Below are 6,248 nucleotides of genomic sequence, written 5' to 3'. Positions count from 1 at the left end.
TTATGTTGAAAATATTAGGTCTTACTCTCTGTTCAAGAGGGGCTGGCTCGTATTTGGTCAACTCTCACTCCCAGGTGGGAGAAGGAAAAACCATTGTTGAGGGAATAAAAAACATACTACCATTCATTAATCAACAGTAGTGGGCATATGAAAGCAAGGTGAATCTTGCTAACACTGACCTTTGTGACAATTTGAGGGATAGTTGATCTGGGCTACACCTCACAATTATCTGTGCTTCATTCCTAACCTGTAGGTAGAATTGAAAAATCATTATAAGTAAAGCAATATGGTCTCCAAAAGGCTAGAGGAGAAAGCCATCACCTCAGTAATTCTGCCTTGAGACTTTCCTTCCACCCCAAATAGCAAAATAGCTGGTTAAATCCTCCTGCATTAGATGTGAAAAAAAAGAAAGAGACTGAAAAGGAATCAGAACAACAGAGCAGAGATTCAGAAGAAAACTTAAAGTGAAGAGGTCGATCGCCTTTGTCAATTTTATTTTTAAGGTGAGATTTTAAGGAAAATAGCATTCCGTTGTCCTCTGCTACAATCACGAGGAAACATTGATATGTTAACTACTCTCTTTGCCTCTCAGGCTGAGGTGTGATTAGACAACTAGCAAAGTAGTTTCAAAATTTAAAGTTGCTTCCGTGAGATTGTAATTCCAGCTCTGGAACTTCTTTAAATTCACTTAACTTGCCATGGCTTTAATGTTACATTTTACCAGGAGCAATCATGTTGTGTGGTAATTAAATTTGCAAGACAGATTTTCCTAAAAGTAAACAAAGAAAGATTCCATTGAAATTCCTTAACACCCAAGCTCTCTTTTTTTAGCTTTCCCTTTGTCTTGCTCCCTCCACTTCTTTCTCTCATCTGCCTATTTTCTCCTTTTACTTTGCACTTTATTCTTTTCCTTCTCAAATGATTAGATTACCATAAACATGTTTTCCTTCAAATACAGTCCGTGCATCACTCACCCAACTGCATCTGCTACTGATTCGCTTCTTCCAAAAAGGACAAAGGGTCAGACAGACAAGCCACCCTTCAGTTTGCATGCAGATATCTGGCAGACTGGCTGAAATTGGTAGAAGTTAACTGTCATTGCAACTCTGCAGACAATTAAGTAATTGGATCCATATGTGCTGTAGGATTTTAAAAAGAAGTTAACTTCAATGTGGAATTCTGATTTTCGTGAGAAAGCGTGCAGAAAGGACACACCCATAATTATTCATCTAGCTTACTTCTTGACAAGTTAGTATACCAATCTTTTATGGAGACTTTTGGGCTTGTGTTATAGAGTAATTGGGTGTTTTAAAGCTATTCACAAGAAAGTAGCAGCCTAACCTAAATAAGCAAGTTTCTTTAAGTACATATGCATACACCTACATATTCTATAACTCTATAACCATTGTATTTCTGAAAAATAACATTCGACCAGGAGTCCAGCAGAGTCAGAAATCCAACACAATTTGTTCATTTGAAGACAAGAGCATGAATAAAACTTAAAATTCAAATAAAGCTTCATTAAAAATACAAATCATTTTCCTTGTAAGTATTAAAGGGAGACTTCGGAGAGCTTGCCATACGGTAAGCACTGTTTTATTCCTGCAGCTGTGGAGACGTGGCTAGCAACTCAGAATAGGAACTCTGGGGTCTCACTGGGTTCACGTGCCAGATCTGTTGTTTCCTAGCTATGTAACCTGGGAAACTATTTCTCTATACTACCTAAATTGCCTAATTTGTAAAGCAGGCATAAGAGGGTTGTTATGAGGATTAAATTAGTCAATTCAGGGGCCAGCCTCGTGGCGCAGCAGTTAAGTGCGCACATTCCACTTTGGTGGCCTGGGCTTCGCCGGTTCCTCTTTTTGCTTGAGGAAGACTGTCACTGAGCTAACATCTGTGCCGATCCTCCTCCACTGTATGTGGGATGCCGCCACAGCGAGGCTTGATGAGTGGTGCTAGATCCACGCCCCGGATCCCAGCCTGCGATCAGGCGGCTGAAGCAGAGTGCATGAACTTAACCACTAAGCCACCAGACTGGCCCCTGGATTTTATTTCTAACATTCCTCCTAGATATGTGTATTTCTAGGACCTTTACTGGAATTCAAAAGCACACAAACTACTTTAAATATTGTTCTGTGTGATATGGGCTCAGTAAATTTTAAAAGGTCATAGTAATTGAATAATTGATCACAAACATTTCTAGTTCAGGTGCCAATTTGGGGGAATGCACAGGTAGCAATATAATAATAAATAATAATAAAATACCCCTTCCAGCCAGGTCAAAAGATGTGACAGAGAACTGTATCCAACATTCTTATCAAATAGCCCGTGTGGGCACTCCCTGTAGAAGGGAGAAAGTTGGAAATTGTTCTTGACTAGTCATCAGGAAGAAAATCAGGCAAAGTGTGGCAGTGGTAGGCAACTGGGCAGAGCATCCTGGGATAACATTAATTGGACTGGATTCTCTGGGAAAGAGAAATGATATTTTGCAGGATATTACTAGGGAGTGAGATAAGGGTCAGGGTTGAAAGGATAAAACGCTTCGAAATTGAAAGTTTTCTGTGCTTTGTCAACTGCACTCATCAATTAGTATGTTACCACCCTAATGTTCTACTTGAGACCTGGATGCTTTGGGCTTATACTTTTTTTTCTCATAAAATGCAACAAAGTCCTCGCATATACTAAGTGCTCATTTTGTGTTTATTAAATGAGTTAATGAACCCTCTTAAATTTTCAGCCAAAGAAAATTAAAGTAGAGCCAAAATTTTGGCTTTCAGAGAACTTAAGAATCTATACATTTAAAGACTAAATACCTCACATTTTAAATGAAAGATCTGATACAATAACTTGACTAAAGCTATATGACTTAGTGGCAAGAGTCAGGACTAAAAATTCAAGTTGCCTGACTCCTAATGTCATGCCATTTCCATTCCACCAAACTGCCTTCACTTTTGGTAATGAACAAAATAATCACAAACCAAAATTCTGTTCTAATAAGTTTAACGTTAAACTCTAAATGATTCAACCTCTGTGGTTCAAAAAAGATGCAACATTTCATGAATCTCGAAGTCTTAAATATGCCCTTAAAGAATTCCAACACGAGGTTTATTAGCAGTTTTATATCATATATAATCCATCCAATAAACAATAATTGTTGCTTAGAAGTCACTTGGATTTATTATGAAAATTCCTGAGACTGTTTTTGAAAAAAAATAAGCATATAAACAAGGTTAAAAGTAGAGGAAGAGAAGATAAACTCAAAATGTCTCGCTTCTTTTTTTTTTAAAGAGAGAAATATTAAGTGAGATCTCTTCTATGTCAATTGAATGATTTTTACCCAATGAGTTCTTCGATAGAAGAATATATAAAGATTACCAATATCCCTTTTAATATATTACAATAACAAAAGTCTTCCTGATGCTGTTTAGTCAATCACTTTAACGCAGTAGCTTGAATAAGAATTGCCATAACACAGGGGGCGTCTGAATGTTCCACGTATGTTGCCACCCCTATTATTTTTGCGCGTGATATAATTGAGTTTACTACCCCCATGACCAAGTTACTTTTTTTCAGGTTTGCCAGGCATATGAGGGCTTAGAAGATATCCATACTCTCAAAAGTGTGTGCCTTTTTTAGAGTTATGGTTTCTTGTGAAAATATATATTTTGGCTCAGGTATTAGCTTGATGCAGCATTTATGATCAGTAATGTTTTTTCAACCAGCACATGTGCCCAAGAAGATCCTGGGAAAATTTTGAAGTGAGCATTATACTGAATAAATATTTACCACACTCGGTATTCTAATTTTATACATTTGATATCTCCAACATGTCTAATTCACCATTTCCTCAAAGCAAGGAAAATGCCAATTTTGGTCACACATGTTTTCAAAACCAATGATTTTTTTATTTACTGTGATCCTATTTTCTATAACTTTGGTTTTTAGTCTCCTCTTGAGTGTTAACTTGGGACCCAAGAATGACAGTAGATAATTAAGGGAGGCCTACGAGAGCTAATGTGGGTAATAAAAACTAAAATACACGGGATTGCTCTCGAGCCAGAAGTGGTCTAAATGGAACAAAGGATCAAAAGAAAATGTATACCATAACCAGAGGTCAATTAACATATTGGCATAAGATCCAGAGAGAGTCAAGAAGCAAAGAAATGGAAGAAAGGAAAGTCAGAGGAAATAAGTCCTCAGGCAGACAACTGAAGCCAAAGCAAGGTATTGGGAAGAGGTACTCCACACCACCCAAGGATCAGGTATCAAATAGGAAACACTCTTGGGAAGATAGACTCTAAGTAAAGGCACGGTCTGTCTCCACCAGGATTAGTTTTAAATGTTTCCATCTGTGGGCAGGAGCTAATCCCACTACAAAGAGAGACAGGTGGTTAACCAAGGCTCAAGAGCAGATCCTGATAACATTAAGATCTACTTTACCATACTAGGATACTTCGAGTGGGATTTTACTAATTTATTTATTCAACAGTGAGACAATGAGTCTAATAGCAATGACGAAAACAGATCATATTCCTACCCTCATGGAGTTTACATGCTATAGAGGCAGTTATATCACAGATTACAGAACATAGCTTTTCAGCCTTTAAAGGCAACAGTTTCTATCCTTATCTAGATCCAGCTCCACAAACTGCCCACCTAGTATTTGCTCTAATTAATTCCTAAACTTGTGTCATTTTTTTTCTTTTTCAACTTTTCTAGGTAAATATTTTTCACATATTGCCTTTCTTTAAGATTTAAGCTCTCAATACTCACTTTTTAATATTTTATGATTTCCATATTCAATTCAGTTGAACATGAATTCAATATTTCTAGGCTCTGGAGAATACATCAAAAGGTGAAAGAACAAGCCTCTCCATTCAAGGCGTTTTTCTTTCTCCAGGAGTCCGTATGTCCTCAAGAATCTGTCAGACCAGAATGAATGAACTATGGCCCCCAAGGGAGGCATGAAGTGCTGCAGTGGGGGAAAGGCTATGATAACAGGAAATTTTCCAGATCCCCAGAACAGAATTAAAATCACTTTCAGTTGGCAGGAATCAGGAAATGCCTATGGAGGATACCTAATGAATTTATTCTACAAACTAATTAAATTACATAAAATTTATTTAAATTAGATAAAATTTAATGAGTCAACATTAATTCAAGAATAGGGACTATGTCTGATTCCTCATTTCATCCCTAGCACCTAGAATCAGAGCCTGGAACATAGTAGTAATTTAAGCACTCAACAAATATTTGCTGACCTGACCTTAAATAATTGAATTAGACCCTAAGAACTAGAAAGACTTCAATGAAGTAAAATTGGGATAAACAGAGGAGATCGTTCCGAAGAAAAGAAACAGACGGTATGAGCAAAGACAAGAAAAGAGGAAAATGTGAGCAAAGAGTAGCCTAACTGGATGGATTGAAGATTTCACAGAAAAGGCCCTATTTGGAAGTTTACTGATTGTATGTGAGACGCACCATTATCAGTAACATGGTAAAAGCTGCAGTCCAAAATCAAGGAGATGTACCCTAAGAAGGCGGTGAGCGAGTAGAACAATCAAGGTGGACCCTATTTCAGACTTCTGGCTGAACGGAGGCTGAATGAAAATGGGCAAAGGGTGAGAATTTTTACATCAGAGAAAGTACATTCACAGGGAGAGAGAGAGAGAAGGAAAGATAAATATATGAGTGGCACTTGGGGCCAGCCGGGTGAAACAGAGGTTAAGGTCACACGTTCTACTTCTGGGCGGCCCAGTGTTCAACAGTTTGGATCCCGGGTGCGGACATGGCACCACTTGGCAAAAGCCATGCTGTGGTAGGCATCCTACGTATAAAGTAGAGGAAGATGGGCATGGATGTTAGCTCAGGGCCTGTCTTCCTCAGCATAAACAGGAGGATTGGCAGCAGTTAGCTCAGGGCTAATCTTCCTCAAAAAAAAAAAAAAAAGATATGAGTAGGACAGAAGCCAAGGATGGGACAGGATCTCTTGGGACAAATGATGGCATAGGATCAAAATCAAAGGCGTAAGAGGTCCAAAATAGACACAGGCCACAACTTGGCTTTACTATTAACGATTTAGTTTAATTTTGGGCAAATGCCTTAATTCTCTGAGTTTGTTCTCTCCTCTGTAAAATTGAGATGAAATTTACATCATAAGATTATGATGTCTAAATGAAATAACTTTTATTATTAAATACCTGGCATATACAGTGTACCACTTTAAAAATAAGTATATCTTTATAAAA

Source organism: Equus caballus, chromosome 2 (assembly GCF_041296265.1).
Source record: "Equus caballus isolate H_3958 breed thoroughbred chromosome 2, TB-T2T, whole genome shotgun sequence".
NCBI classification, from domain to species: domain Eukaryota; kingdom Metazoa; phylum Chordata; class Mammalia; order Perissodactyla; family Equidae; genus Equus; species Equus caballus.
The sequence above is the reverse complement of the archived record's forward strand: the minus strand, read 5'-3'. Positions refer to the sequence as shown.